This window comes from Brienomyrus brachyistius, chromosome 19 (genome assembly GCF_023856365.1).
Source record: "Brienomyrus brachyistius isolate T26 chromosome 19, BBRACH_0.4, whole genome shotgun sequence".
Lineage (NCBI taxonomy): Eukaryota > Metazoa > Chordata > Actinopteri > Osteoglossiformes > Mormyridae > Brienomyrus > Brienomyrus brachyistius.
The window spans coordinates 3,512,039-3,528,695 of NC_064551.1; the positions used below are offsets into that span (position 1 = coordinate 3,512,039).

General features: G+C 45.1%; 1 protein-coding gene across 17 annotated transcripts in view; it reads left to right on the forward strand.

The window, feature by feature from the left end:
- The window catches only part of LOC125714399 (uncharacterized), a 139,768-nt gene that overhangs the window by 31,231 nt on the left and 91,880 nt on the right, over window positions 1-16,657 (forward strand). The window contains exon 1 of one of the 17 annotated variants that reach the window (XM_048984946.1): window positions 12,843-12,923. The exons of the other annotated variants lie outside the window; for them this stretch is intronic. The gene's annotated coding sequence lies outside the window, so the exon portion shown is untranslated. Of the gene's footprint in view, window positions 1-12,842; window positions 12,924-16,657 lie in introns of those variants that run through there. 17 annotated transcript variants of the gene reach the window in all.

Below are 16,657 nucleotides of genomic sequence, written 5' to 3' on the forward strand. Positions count from 1 at the left end.
ATAGCACACCGCTAACTGACGGAGGGGGCCCGCTTGCAAGCCGAGTGGTACGAGCCGAACGGAACGGAACGCCAAGCAGTCAGGGCTGTGGAGGCCCCTGCTGTTAGCTCCTCTGCTCCATGTGCAAAACACTGACACGTCACAGACAAAGCGCCAATGAGCCGCCAGTGGACCGACAAATAGCGCGTTGGTCGTTTCAGGGTAACGCAAGTGATCTAGGCTCATATTGTGTCAAATAAGGTGTTTTGGTTAAGAAGCAGCAGCCTGTAGCAATAACATCGATTGATATGACTGATATTTATTTATTTAGATTTTTCATTTTTGAGAAAATGCTTTATAGCATGGTCAGGAAGCCATGCACACCTTGGTCGTTGTCCTCAGACAGTGGACAGTTTCAGTCTATGTCTCGTTGCAGCTGGCTGGCCACACGCACTGCTTGTCGCAGCCAGTGGAAGCTGGCTCGTTGAAATAGGGTTACAGTGGCCATATTTTGTAACAGAATCACTGCCACAGCTAGCATGCTGGCCTCCACTCACAACCCGCATGGTTGCAACCTGTGTCCTTTTGACCGGAACCCAAGGCTCTGGAGTTCACCAGACTCTGTTGCTCTCTTTCACTGCCTGATGAAAAATGTCACATCAGCAGGTACAGAGAAGAATGTAGGGAGCCCACGTGCTCTATACTTATGTATATTTAACCATACATGGATGCAGCATGGTCATAGGATGCAGCGTGGCCCTAGGGAATGCCAAAAATGCCAAGGGCTCTGTGAGGCTGAATATACTTGACTAGGTCACAGAGGTCATCTCCGTTACCCACTGTTCATTGGTTCAGGTGCTCAGTGATGCTGCCTGGGGCTTTTAGATGTAAAAAATTATATCAGGTAACATTGAAATAATGTTCTGAATCTCAAATGATTTGAATGAAGTAGACTGAATGAATGTATGACGATAGGTTCAGGTTGTACCTGTTCTGGTAAATTTCCCACGCACAGGTGCATGATGGGTAAAATGTGCTGGACCGCTGTTCCTGCAGCCTCATGCAACCGCCCAGATGATTCCTGATTATAGCTCAATCCGTGAACAGACTTAAATCCTGGTTGGCCATATTTTTTTTATCAAAGCATCCTTTCTTGATGACAGCTTTTTTCCACGCTGGAAGTATGATGTTGCAGTAGCCAATCAGCTTCTCCCCACGAAATCCTTTGAGTATTAATATATCAAAAAACATGCAAATCTCTCATGAGAAAACTCAAGGAGACGCTAGTCATCTTCAGAACACAGCTCCCCTGTTCAGGATATCAGACCGCAGCCTGAGGTACAGATATCGGAGATTAGATTTCACACTGGGTTTACTGTGCTTAAAAAACTTTATCCATTCCTATTTTAAAATTTTATCGAGGTGTACTATTCATAATTGTTACAAGCACAATTTCAAATTCAACGGGAGTTTAATTGTAGAGCAAGTTAATATTTAATGATTATTTTCATGTGGTTATTCTGGTTGGTCGCTATTAAAAGAGCATAAAGAGAATTTATTTTGTGATTTCTGAGATAGACCTCTGGCTCTGTACTGGGTAACTGGCTATGAAACATGGATGGATGGATAGAAACTGAAGTGGAATTAAGTGTAGCTTTCAGTTTGATGTATTACTTAATACAGTAATTTATTTCAGGATTATATGAAATATAACATGAACTCAAGCACTTTCAGGTGAATTGTCTAAACAATATGTGAAACAGAGGCCAGGAACGTTAGCGATTGTCAGTGCCTGTCAGCTTCCTTTATGACAGTCGTTATCTCGCCCGAGAGTAACAAAGCCTTAGATTGTTAGCTATGTGCTAAGATAATGGGATTATTCATGACTGTTAATCACTTTCATGGAAATACTGCAGAACATTTAAATAACTGTCACTTGTATTTCAGGTCAATGGCTGTGTCTGCTATATTTCAATTGGCAACACCACAGTCATGTAAAAAGACAAAAAACAACAACATCAGCATGATATTTCAAATAAGCTTCCGAAGATATGTTTTGAATAAATTTGAAGAAGCTGCCTGGGATTTGTAATTCCTAACCACAATGGTTGCCAGGCAATGAGTGCAGTGGGAGACACTGGCATCTGACTGGTTCTTTTCTGTGGAAAGTACCTTTTAGTGTGAATACCATCAGGACAGAGATTAGATTAGGCCAGACTCACATGACCAAAATCACCGTGCTGCAGTGGTATTTTCCACAAGACCTTTCTTGCCAATATGGGAAACCTGAAAAAGTTTGAATGAGCGTAACTGAACATTTTTGCTGTGCTTTCCAGAAATTTCCATGTTTCTGTGATGATTAGCTGGGTTGCCAACTTCGGTCAGCTGGCAGGAGTGAGATTTTTTTAACTTCAGACAAGTCTGCGTATACATGCGCACGCATGTAGGAAACACTTTTTTTTTTTACCTTGTAAATAGTCTGTAGGGTTTGCAAACTATCCCTTTTGGTGTAGCAGATTTTAGGTTTATGATGGAATAATACAAATTTCTTGCGTGAACATGAGAGTCTGAAAGCGTGAGTGTCATGTCAAGATGCGCGAGAACTGGCAACCCTGGGACAGGCATCCATGAACGTTAAGCCATTTAAATAAACCCAACAGCGGTCATTTAAGAACTGACGAGGGCTGTAATTGGTAAACCTAGTCTTCAGGAGGCCTCCGTGTGTTCTTCAGGACTCTGTGGCTGGGTCTTTACCTCATCCTGGGTATGCTGGTCAGCGTGGCGGAGAAGGTGGCCTGCCATCGGGCCTGTCAGACCCTGGAGTCAGTAAACCGAAAGTCAAAAGGGGTCTGTAGTAAAACAGAGCGCAGAAACAAGCTCCTCAGTCAGACCAATGAATACTGGGAAAGATGCCCACGTGGTAGAGGTGAAACAGTAAACACAACCACGTAAGGTACAGAAAACCTTTGACACCGTAGCCTTATCGTGGGGTTATGAAATGGGGGAAGGGTCGTCCCCTTTTAGAAAACTGGTCCACAATGAATGCCTGTGAGCTGCGGTTTGCCCTGGAGAACCCTGGGAACCCTTCCCCATTCCCCAGTGAGGTCACACAGGGCTTGCCCTCTACCCACTGCCCCTGTGACCCTCATTGTCAGATCCTAGCCACTCCCCTCTTGGCCAGCAGTGAGTGCAGCCGCAGAGATATAGGACCCAGCCAGAGATCTGGTCAAAAGACGTGAGGGTTTCAGTGAAAGCTCCCACTTTGTGTTACGTAGCCCCATGCACCCCTTCGCCTGTGGTTTGGGGTGTGTGCTGGTTACTAGAGAATCCGCAGCTCCAGGCCCAGGGACGTCTGTTGTTGTTGAGTTCGCAGCAGGCTGAGCGAGACACTTGCAGATATGAAATACTGTCGTCGTGATCGGTATTTTGGCCTGATTGTGTAGAAGTACTTGCTAAACATGAGCATGTGCGTCCATGAGGGCAGAGGACTTACCAGCACTACTATCTACTCTGCTTTATGGTGGATGATTATATCTCCGCCTTTCTCCTAATTTTATTATCGGACTCTGTTGGAGAAGGTGTTTGGCCGGTCTATAAAAATTTCTAAATGTTTTTTTAACCTTTATATTTAGTTGTTTTAACATTATGAAATTTTTACTTTTTTTTTTACAAAAAAAAGACATTTTGTGTAGCCCTACAGCACCAGTGAAACTTAGATGGACCTTGGCTATGTACTGGGCCAGTGAAATATTAATGGGTATGATTTTAAGTCGCTTTTGATGCAGAGCTAAGCTAATCCAGTCTTTTTTTCATCCATCCTTTTTTTCTCCTGCCAAGGAATCCCTTTGTCCGAAGCCTGACGTCGCTCAGCCTTTGATTTGGCCTCTCTGGGATTAAGAGGCCTCTGCCCTGTGGCTTCACGGCCGCCGTATCTCGGCTCTGTCTCCGGTGCGGGCGAAGCACAGGGCCTCGGCATAGCGCTGTCACTGGGGCGCACAGGCGCTCCTCTCGGGCCGCTTTGAACTCCAGCTCGCAGTTCTCACTAAACCGGCTTGACAGGGTAACCTTAACGCCACTGCCAACAGTGCCCAAACGGGCACACAAAACAAAACAAGGGGGCTGCAAGCCAACTGGAGAAATTCTGCAGCTCCCTTTCACGCTTTTTTATTATTTATTTTTTTTTGTCTAACGGAGGTGTGGGGTAATTCCTGCCGTTTCTGACCAGTTGTGTGCATTGGTGTAAATGGGACTCAGGCTCCGGCGAAATAAGTCCAATCGATGGACGGCGGCTGCAAACAGATGAGCTCACTGTTTGTTTGTTTGGCCGCACATGAGCAGTGTCTGTTTTCGTTGAATGATTTTGACTAAATAGGCCTGTCACGTTGGACTGGGGCCCAACCGCACAGAAGGCCATATTAAAACATTGAACACAGGGCTATTTTGAGCCCGCTTTATGAATTATTTCTGCACCTGTCCGAATCGCAGAGGAAGTGTTGACACTTCTGTCATTATCACATGTACTATCTCACCGAAGAGCACAGGGGAGGACACCTCCGTGCCCTCTGTCCTCTGTCCTCTGTCCTCTCTTTCGTGGTCTTTTTTTTTTTTTTTTTTGGTTTTGTGGTCATGGCGAAATTATCATCCTGCTGTCCGAAAAACAAACACGGAATCGTTTATGGAATGAAAAGCCTGGTGTTTGCTAACGTCGCTCCGATCAGTTTCCCAAATACATTTAGGAGCTTTTAAGATATTCAAAACCTGTGCCCCCTCCCTGCTCCCCCCGGGACTCCCCACACACAAATAAAAGATTAGAGTAAATGAAATGATGTCAGCGCTTAACACTCAGGTGCCTTTAGCTGTGGCTCTCACAATAGGCCTCTTTGTGGCCTGCTTTCAAAGGCCTGCATCAAGCCAGGATCATGCGGCAGACAGCAGCCCGTGTCAGGTGGCTGTGTGACCCAGAGACCCACTCGCCTTACAGCGGGCCGGCATCCATGCTGTCCGAAAGACCCGTTCTTCAGCACTTCTATAAAAGCCATCAACTTAAAAATGAATAATGGCTCATTTAATAGGTTGTTCTCAGTTCTTCTTTCAAGAGGGGAGTTCCTAGTATTATATTTATGCACCCGCTCAATGCAGTTATTCATTAAAGGAAAAAAAGATGGTAAAAATAGATACTTAACCCAAGTATTTTTGACCATGACCTTGCGCTGGAAACAAACACGGTCCAGGGCGTCTGAGACCTGAAAAAGTCCCAAGCATGAAACAACTTTGACTGCCTTACACACCATGCTGCTTAAGTGCAGGAAAAAATGTCAAGGTGCGTGGGACACAGCCGTGACCAAAGGGATTTTACAGCAGCATTTTACTTGAAGAGGCTGATCATTTCTATGCATGTTGGTGATTTGCTGCTTTGGAGATCGCAGTCATTTTCGTTAGTTTTTCGTTGGCTTTTTTAATGATCCAGGAGAATTAGAGAACAAGATTATTACTAAAAGGTCCCAGCAGTAATAGCTACAGACAGTCCACATTTTTGCTTCCTGGGAGGGAGCAAAATTGTGGCCATGTCCGTGAAGCCCTGAGGACCAAATTGGGATGCACTGGTCTAGAGAATAAGGGTCTGAATGTACATTTATGACTTCATGTGTTAGTTCCCACAGCACATCAAATTCATGGGTAGGGAAGATGACATCATTTGTTTTGATGAATATGGGCCTGGTGTGTGCTATGGAACTGCACTCTGTGTGCTGTGAGGGACAGCAGTGCCAACAAAGGCTACAGATACCCTTTGACCCGCTGCTGTCAGTGGCAGGAGCTCACCCCGCAGCTGGAACCTTTTCCACTTCCTCAGAGGGCCCATAGCTGGAGGTGGTGTTGGTATCTCCTGAAACAATAGAGCTAAGGTGAAAAAAAAAGTGATATTCGTCATCTTCCAGAGTTTCGGAGCACACGATTAGATTCAGATATGAGTAACATGTTTTCCAAGCTTGGGTCTCACGGACTGCCTCTGTGCATCACAGCAGACATCAAGCTAACTTATGGAGGAAGTTCTGAAGTTCTTCTTTATCACTCACACCCTGAAACACCTGTAAGCTCCTCCGCAGAGGAGGAGGTAGACCAGACCACCGTAATTCTGTATCTTAATGATAATCTGTGGGGTTGAGGACACTGCTCTGGTCTAGGCTATCTTCTGGCCATGGTTCAGTGTTATTCTTGGCCTATTTTATAATTACACCCATTGTCCTGTAATTGTACGGCGGGTATTTTGTGACTTTTAGATGGATAGTGGATATGACATACATATAACAGCATTTGCTCCTGGCAAATCAAGGATGGAAGGGGTACTTTATGTCAGGATGGGAGTCGTGACAGGTGTAACAAAAGCAGTATCAGGGAATGAAAACAAGAGACAGCCTCCTGGATATTAGGAAGACGGAAATAGGCAGGCCAACTGGCGTGGGGTCGCGGAAGGCCTCTAACTGCGGGCTGGGCCGGGGTGGGCCGTAACCGGCTCACGTTTGCTGCACTTGAGAGGGAGGTAATCTCAATATAATTACATGAAAAAGTGATTCTGAGCGAGTTGGTCACATGACTCACCCCACCCCAACTTGGAATGTATATACAGTACATATACACCTATTTATTTTGCAGACCCTTTCATTTAAATGAATGTACAATTGAGAAGGCAGGGTCAGCCCATCTCTGGAGCAATTTGGGTTAAGGCCCTGGCTCAAGGTCCCAACGGTGAAATCACTCTGCCAGCCCCGGGATTTGAACCAGCGACCTTCCGATCATGGGCACAGAGCCACACACCACCCACACATGTAGAGGGATGGGCATGAAATTTGGATTAGACTGTAAAACCCTTTCGGTTTAGCCTTTGCTGTCACCCACTTTTACAGCATGACATTGAAATTTGTCAAACAACATCTGATATTCTATTTATGTTTTCATGTAAGAATTACCTGCTCAGTGGTTATTCTGGCGGGTCAGTAATTTCACCCTTTTGAGAATAAAAATTTATATTACAATAGGACAAATAATTTCACTGGCCTTCTTTATAAGGTGTTTTTTTCCTTCATTAAAAGTCCATTTTCTATGAAGCTAAATAAAAGGTCTCTAAACCGTGTAATTAATTGTCTTGTCATTAGATGTCATTGACAAATGGAAATATAAAGTACGCCGGGGACTAGGGCATTGAAAACACATGCAAGTCCACACGCAAGGTTACTTTGCTACTTTGTATAAAATGCTTGAAAATATTCTTAGTGTACTTTGACGGTTAGTTTCGGGGAAGTCATTTAAATTTTCATTGATGGACTTAGCAGGTGCCCAGATGCACTTCTATAGTCAAATGTGCCAATATGCTCTATAACTAAATCTCGATTAAATTACCTTTGCTGTACAGGTATATGCTTCTGTCCTGTATTAATGAATCTCTCTGAAGGAAAGGTCACTTTAAATTTGAGTCAAATTAAAGTGCTGCACTTTTAGGACGGAGGTATCCATCCCTTCTGGAGTGTCTGAAAATGTAAAGGTATCCCAGAAAAAAAACCTATTACTTTTGATTTGACTGCCTTCCACATCAGAATCGCCGAGGCTTCACTGCTATAGAGAAGCACATTAATTCATGGTGAAAAGTGAAGATATTTAATATATTTAACAGTTTGAATGCAGGGCCTCTTTCAATCGTTTTGATTAAGCTTATGTTACGCAGTAATTCCAATGTATCCGAAAACCAAAACTCAAATAATGAAAATGAATGCAATTTGCCAACCGGAGTCGTAAGGAATGCTGATCGTGCTGATTTACAGAGGGAATACGGAGGAGGCGGGTAAAACGGGGCACTTCCACATTAATTAGCAGTAATATTTAATGCTGATCAGCCTTGGTCACAAAGGCGTCAGCAATGAAGGCCTAGAATCTTCTCTGAAAAGATTGTTTTGCAAAAGGAAAATCCCGGCCTCCCTGTTAAACAATCAAGAGTGATATTGAAAACAGCTGTAAAATGTAAGTTGTCTCAGATGGGCTGCTAATGCTTTTGGCGGCAACGCTTGCAATTAATTAGACATATTGCCTAAAAGCAATAATATTTCTGTATTTGAATTTAGAGAACCAAGTATAACATCCATCCATTTTCCAAACCGCTTAACCTACTGGGTCGCGAGGGGTCCGGAGCCTATCCCGGAAGCAATGGGCACGAGGCAGGGAACAACCCAGGATGGGGGGGCAGCCCATCGCAGGACACACTCACACACCATGCACTCTCACATGCACACCTACGGGCAATTTAGTAACTCCAATTAGCCTCAGCATGTCTTTGGACCGTGGGGGGAAACCTGAGTACCCAGAGGAAACCCCACGACGACATGGGGAGAACAAGCAAACTCCGCACACATGTGACCCAGGCGGAGACTCAAACCTGGGTCCCAGAGGTGTGAGGTGACAGTGCTAACCACTGCACCACCATGCCGCCCCCCAAAGTATAACATTTAAGTTAAATTAAAGGTTAGTGACGGATCTCGTGCGCCCACTAAGAAAGTTATAAAGAATTAAGAGCAGATTCGGTTTAAAGGCCTTTTCCGCAGTGTTTGTCTGGAACTACAGGTTCCCATGCTGCTCTGGAGAAGTCGGACATTGACGCCTTTGGCTGCTAAGTGTCAAATCCATGCCTTCGGTTTAATTTCAGCACGTTGGCCTGTGTGGCTGCGCCTGGTCCGGATGTGAATGCAGTCATAGGCATCATGTGAATGCTCTCTTTGCTTGCAATCTGAAGTTACCAGAAGAGGAGGATGATTCACCCAGAAACCAGCGACTGTGGGTTGAGACGCTCAGCTGTGAAACAGACCAGTTGCCCATCGGTGGAGTCGTCACATCACCGTTGAGCCCTGGGCAAGACCCTTAAGCAAACAGCTACAAACTGCTTCAGTGACACCGGATAAGTGGCCGTACCCTGTGCTCCGACCCCAAGCTTCTCTCTCACCCCTATATGCATATGTCTTAAAAAAAGGAGAGAGAGAAGAAATATGTAAAAACTAAAGAATTCCAATGTACCTGTGTGAGTACAAAAGGCAAATAAAGCATCATTTCAGTTTATTCCCATGGTTGAGACCAATGCAAACAGCACGACATGCGTGCAAAGGAATTGTGACTCTAATATACGCTCGGCACCGGGATGTAGCCAATTACAGAAGTGCCTCATATAAAGGCAACAGTCAGTATCCTCCATCCAGGTCAGTACAGCAATCATGTTTTCTTAGTGCATCTTAAGTGTCGCTGCAAATAGACACAGCAATAACATCACTGCGAACATTGTGTTTTTAAGCCTGTATTATTTACAGGAGCACATCAGAATCGCTTATTTATCGCCAAGTACTTTTATATACCAGGAATTTACTTTGGGTGTCATGCAAAACAAAACAATGAAGGACGGCATCATATAAATTCATATAAAAACGATAAAAAGAGGACAAAACAAAAAAAATGGGAACACCGGTCAAAAAGCTTTATATAAAATGCTGTTTGTGCAGATTCAAAATAGAAAACAGAGACTGCTCTGCAAGTTAACCATAACGGGAAAATAAGAGGGGGACTAGCTTTAGCAAAAAACATCTGCAAATAGATTTTTTTGCAGTTTTGGTGTTACAGTTATGGACATATAAATATTTTCATTTAACAGCAAGTCATTTGGAATATCTGTCACACATATCGTCGTCTGTGCAAAATGAATCTGTGTGACGTGTCTCCCGAAGACGACTCTGGAGCAAAATGTCACCAGTGATTGAATGGCCAATGAAGCGATTGTTTAATGCGATGCAATTAACTTTAACCTTTGGGTTCATTAATGTGCTCTTGGTCCTAAACCGTGACACCGGAAGTTCCAAAATATCACAGGTCATATGAGGTATTCAAAATCTATGCAGCTATTTCCAACACAAAGTAAACCAAGGCAGAATTTCGCTTTCAGCTAGAGAGATACTTCCCCTTAAAATCACCTAATATGACAGGCACAGAAAAGCACATTACGGAGTTGTCATGAGTTTAAATCATGGACAGAACTCACAGGCGGTCAATGAATTGGATGCGACAGACCCAAGCAAGAGAACAATGGATGCTGTGTATACACCTAAGGCCAGGAAAATACAGACATTTTTAAAAATTCTCAGAAGTACATCTGAAATGAATGATTATCATCCTCTCTCGGTCTCTGTGTATGTGGACGGTTCCAGCAGGAGAGACAAAAGCAAAACCACTACTGGGCAGAAAGGCAGACGCACATTGTTTCCTCCGACCTTTTACCTCGTCCGGTTTTCATGTCTCCGCATTTTGTTCCTGCAAATCCGTGCTCCCAGTTAGGTAAATATTAGCTGAGCTGTGTGCATTACAGTTCTACAATTGTGCACGATTATCTGCAGTATTTGTCAGGTAGAAATGAAAAACGTTCCGGGAGAGAATGTTCCGATAAGATTTCTGTCGAAGTTATATTATGTCTGTGGTCACCCAATGACATGCAAAGAAATATATAACAGTAAATGTAATATCTATTGTTCCCCGTACTAATATGCCTGCCGCAATACAACAATAAGCTTGGCGACTATTACTGAGACTTTACGAGAATATTAGGGGGCTTGCATGACCCCCGGCTAGACGGATCGTTGGCTGGCTCGGTGCCTGGAGGAAGCTCTCAGAATGAGCTGAGGCCAAACTTTCACTTCTGCTCTCCTGCAGCACAAGTTCCCCGCATCAGGGGGAATACCACACATGGTCGCTGCCAATCTGGCCACCTTCTCAGCTTCTTGCTTTCGTTCGCATTCCCAAAATGAGCGCTTGCTTTCCACATACTGCCTCTGCCTCTCCAAGTAGGCGTCATACCAAGGCCGTGTGCCGAACCTTAGCTCTTTTTTGTGTTCCCTGGCTCATCTCCTGGGCCTTTGCTCTGAGATACATTCTCAGACCCCAGGGAGCATTTCACGCCGGTTTTCAGTTAAGTGTTCCTTGAGCAGGGCTGCAGAACCTTGGACCGAGCAGAGTGTAGGGTTGCCGGAAAAGATTTGGCACTCTGGAATCGTGACGTCACATCACCTGGAGTGAAGTATTAGGTCTTGAACCTCTATCCTGTGTGCGACTCAAGCCTTAGCTAAGCGATAACAGTCTAGCATTTCATCTCGCCATCTCACATTCTCACAGTCGGCGTCGCAGTCTGCGTGACGGCCATCGGCTAACGCTAAGCTCAATGGGCATCAGCATATGACAGGGACGGCTGTACATTGTGGGAGATAAGTGATTCGTTTGACGCATAATTCACAGCATCGGGTGACCTGTAGGCCGGCACGTGAATGCTGCGTCTACACACAAGTTCCCTGATCACTTTTCCGCGTGCTTCCACATTTTAGCACTCTTGCATTTTGCCCTCTGCCAGATCTGTGCTGTGTTGCTCAGAGGATGAAAGACCACATGATTATGGATCCATGGAGGAAAAGGGAAGCCAGGAAAAAAAGACAACATGCACGTTTTTTTATTTTTGTTTTGGCTGCAACAACCTGTAAATTAACCCACTGATATTCAGTGCAGCTGTGCAAACATACAAAAACGTCAAGCTTGCTCGATGATGCATGGCACTTTCTGCTTGTTGTCTTTGTGCTTATGGGATGACGACCTCTGCATCAACTGCAGTTTAATAGCGTATTGCCCTTCAGATAAACAATTAAACTGCATTTGTTTATCATTATCAGCTTTGTCATGAAACTAGCCCTTCCTCTGGAAATAGGTTCAGCAAGGTACTGAAATTAGTACGTCGAGATAAAAATGGTGGTCTTTCATGAAGAAATGTGGCAGTTTCCTGCAGAAGCTGCTGGCCGACATAATTTTTATCTTATGATGCATCTGTAATTAGTTCCACTGACGGTTGCATTCCATGCGCGCTTTTTCATCTGATCTGTTGTGACTTGCGTGGCTGCGTCACCTGCGGTACGTGCAGAAATGCTCAGCGCTTGGTGTTTAAGCCTCTGCCATGGGATGCGACACCTGCAGCTTACGGCCTCTGCCCACTCGCAAAATAAGGATCGGGAAGGGATATACAACTGGGCCAGTCACACCGAGCATGCCGAGTGGCAGCCTGCCGAGCCTAGTAGAGTCTGTTCAAATGTCTATATTTACAACCTGTGTCCCTTTTCTGCCTGCTGCTGTTTTAGTTGTTTCTGCAAAACTGCCTTCGAGATTCCTGTCTGCCTTTGGGGTCCACCAGATCTATCAGATGGTCTTTGCTTGACTCTATCTGCACAGTCCATCACACCTCTTGGGCACACTGTAGCCTGCCACAAGCATCACCAGCTAGCAACGTTTCGGTTTAGTTTGCCATAGCAGCAGAGTCCGGCCAGGACAAATAACGCGCTGAAAATAAACGTCCCACGTGGCAGGGTTTCGCATCTTCATGCTCCGGGCTTCACACTGCATCTGTCTTTGTGTCTGTGGTGCGTGTTCCTCACCTGTCCGAAAGTGGAACCAGCGTGAAGAGGAACAAGTACTACCCAGGCGAATATTTCAAATTTATTATTCACTCTAGGTGACAGCATTTATTAGGCGCCCTTACTAGTGGGTGCCCTAATTCATTAATGCAAACAATCTTCTCCTCCAGACAGCGAATCATCTGGTTGCCAAATGAATACATATAGCATTCAGACTGGGTCAGGCGGGTCAGTTACTGTGTGGCTCCGCGATGAAACGTGGCAAGACTGTTGGTGGCAGATGTGGTGGTGCCCGCATCTCAGAAGGAGAAGCCCTGCTGAGATTATCACACACCACCGTGCCTCGAGTTTGCAGAGAATGGTGCGGTAAACAGAAAACACCTAGTCAGTTGCATTTCTTTGTGCCTGAAAACTCCTTGTTAATGGGAGAGGTCAGAAGGGAATGTCCAGACTGCTTCAAGCAAACGGCAAGGCCGCCAGGTCAGTACGACGACACGGTGCCAGAAGGGTTGGCTGAATGCACAGCTTGTCAACCTGTAAAGTTGTTCTGTAGACAGAAGATGGTCCTTCTTGGTACCTAATAAAATTAGCAGTGAATATATGTGCTCCAAAAGCGAAGGTGGTGAGGGTGGCACATGTTAGCAGTAGTGTGCTGTAGATGCAGAGGTATACCTGCGGCAGACTAGGGCAAATGACACAGATGGTCTAAAATTCATTTACTTGTTCACTGTTCCTAGAATCGCTGTATAAAGACATGTATGCAAGACGGACAGAGTCGCAGGGAAAACGCAGAGCTACCTCTGTAATTAGAAAACTTTCCTTCCTCGCTAAGAGAGAGAAAATCATTGCATTGTTTGTGATTCTGACCACTATATCATTAAGCTGGTTGGGGAAGATTTCCTCGAAACTTTCCTTAGTTGTTTTTCTTTCCGTTTCGCCCTTCTTTTCCGTTCTCCACAAATGGCAGGGATGGCGCTGCAGGAATGCCCGTGACCTCCACTAAGAAAACAGCAGAAAGTGCAGTAGGGCGGGACGGCACCGAGCGCTTCCGAGCCTGGAAAGCCAGGCTGGTCGGTCTACAGCAAGGCTCCCTGACGAGGACACTCATGTGTCGACTGCATTTCGCTGCAGCAAGCAGCCAGCTCTGCTCGCCTCGCCTTCGGTAGGAGGCCTACGTTTTTACACGCGGATAGATGGTACCTTATTTGTGCATCTGATGAGCAGAGGCTGCAAGCCTGGGCCTACTGTGCAGGCAGAGACTTGCATTTTGGCTGACAGGTGGAAGAGTGTGAAGCAACAGCTTCCTGTTCCTTCTGATGCCTCACTGGAAGTCCAGTGAGCTGGTTTGGGGTGGGAAGGGTGGTTATTGAACACCTTGTCTCCCGACCCATTATTCCTGTTGAGAAATATGTGGGGGTGGGGCGTGGGGCAGGAAGTCCTTGCTGTCTTGCAGAGAGCTCATTCAGCAGCCTCTCTGCCATGCATTTCCTGTACTGTAGGCATCACAATATGGGATCTTTACAAATGATACCTGCATAGGGTCTATGGAAGGCAGCACAATCTCATCATTCCCCAGCCTAGCACTTGGACCACTGGTGTTGCCAGGGTCTGCACTGCTACAGGCTGGCATGTTCGCCTCCGTACACTTGCTGAAAGGACCAGAGAGGCCGTGAAATACTGGCCTTTGTCGTGCACAACTCCCAAGCGGCGGTCATGCTGCATAATTAAACTATTGATGACACGGACAGGTCTGTGCCGAGGGCGACTTGTCTATTTCATTTCATTGTTTGTTTTATGTTCTTGTATGTTTGGCGAAAGTGTGGCTCCATTTCGTGGCGGTCGTCTGCTTGAACGTAGGCGACTGCAGAACACAAGCCCGCACATAACATTGGGCCCCACCGGAATAGAAACGAAATGTCAATAGCAGGAAAATAGACTATAGTCAGATCAAAGGTGATCTGTTTGGCTACATACATTTATTATCTCCTCAATAAATGATTCTTTTCTTTCGGTGCAGAATGACAGGCACTTGGCACGGCTGACATTGGCATTCCAAATCCATAGCGTCCGCTGGGTTTTTCTTATTTAACCTCAGACATCTCAACAAAAACGACATGAATCATTACATAGGAAGCTGGAACTCTTTGTCCCACCCAAACAGACGCTCACTGATTCATATCTGTTCCATACGTCTCTATGGTTGTCATCCTTCCTCAATCAGAGGAAACGTGTCTAAAGGTCTGCTTGCTCAGTTCCTTATCCCTCCCTGACGTCCTTTTTTGGTGTAATTTCCTTGGTTGCGTCTGTGCTGTGGACACTGTTTTGACCGTTTTGTGTGCAGCTTTCTGGGTAAACCGAGCAGCCTAGCTGAAATCGTCAGCCCGCTTCACACTGCATGCCCAGAAAAACACGCTTCTGTCTGGGTGGGTCCCATTTTCCCGCGGTCGTCCTGGTATCAGCTTTCCAGACGGGCTGTATTTTTCTGCTGCATTCCTGCAATCCCTATAGAAAACACGGCCTTAGTGCAGCATGGTTGGATGCCAGGTTATCCTCTGCTTAACCCCCTCTAAAAGTACATCTCCATTCCATGGGCTGGTCAGTCTGAGGCCTCCGTAGGAAAGGAGGATCCTTCATTCTTTAAAGCTCCCTCAGACTTAGACTGCATTTCAAAGCCACCCCTCAGCTCCTTTCGCTTTAACCATTAAGTATTTGGCATTCCAGTAAAAATACTGTAACAACAGGTCCTTATTTCTGCTGGAAATCTGACTGTGTCACCGCTACCCAACACTGAATAGGCGGTTTTGGAAGGTGGAGGAAGGGATGAATCTGACCACCACGCTTCAAAACGTCAGGTTCACACCGGCCTTCTAGAAACTGGTGACATTCCGTTTAATAATGCTGTTTTTTTATTAATGGGTTTTTATAGCTACATTTGCGCATTTCCATATTCCTATTTGAACCATATGCGTGTGGCTGCTTTCCAGCAGATTTATGAATTCCATTATGTACTTGGCTATAGATTGATAGGCATAGTAAAAACAAATATCGTATGAGCACATTCTTGGATTCATTTAGCATTGTTTGCATGTGAGACCAGTTACACATACCTGATGCATTATGCATTAGAATTCACAATGAACTGGTATATTCTGAAGTATGACTGAATATCTCAGCTGGGTTCATTGTTCCTCTGGTGCCGTTACATGGGTGTAGCATATAATCGGCTCCACCCTTTTTAATTTTCAACATTTCTCTCTTAGGACAGGCATACTGTACTCGCCACTCCCTGAAGAGATAAATAAGAATGTTACCAAACAGCCAAACTGACAATGAAATATTTAGACTAACTGTGCTCAGTGCGGGACGTTTTTTTTTTTTTTTTACTTTTTAATGTTTCGTCGATCTGATAGTCGACCTAAGGCTAAGACTGTTCAATAAGCAGCTATAATAAGACAGACATAAACTGCATAAATGAAGCCTTATGATATGAGATGTATTTATGTATTGTCTTAACTGCTGGAGGTGAATCTACTGCCGTGTTAAAGAAGGTGGATTTAAACCCCCCCCCATGGTACAATTCTTTTGCAGAAAACAGCCAACGTGGCAGTGCAGTGTTATGTAAATACGTGCCGGCAGGACAGTCTAGAATGCGGATCGCTCCCTTCAAAGATGCCAGTTCTAGTGCCAGCAGGTGCCAATGCCAGGAACCTATGACTCAAAATGAAAGTTTGTTCCAGATAAACACATCCTCTGAGCAGCAAAATAATAACTACAGTTATTGGTTTAATGGCGCATTCAGTCTAACTGTAGCTTATAAACATAGCGGATCCATGCAGTATTTCACTCTCGAATTGTTTTTCCAGCCTTTCACAAGAGGCATTCAGAAAGGATTCAATGATGTTTTTTTTTTGCCTAATCTACATTCTAAGTCTTTGAACAAACCTAAAGCTGTATATCCGAAATACAGTTTCAGCTCTTATTGTATGTGTGTGAGTTTGTATGGTCGTCATGGGGATTGGCGAGGCCTTTAAGGGCGTGTAGCCTAATCTCTGCAAAGATGCATATACCCACCGAGGGACAGTCAGGGATGGCTTGCTCTTGGACAAGGGAATGGAAAGTACAGCCTTTCCTCCAGAGGAAGGTGGGGGGGACCATTGATTGGTCTGTTGCTTGTCTTTCGGCTGGCCGAAGTTCAGAATGTGAGACATACAGCT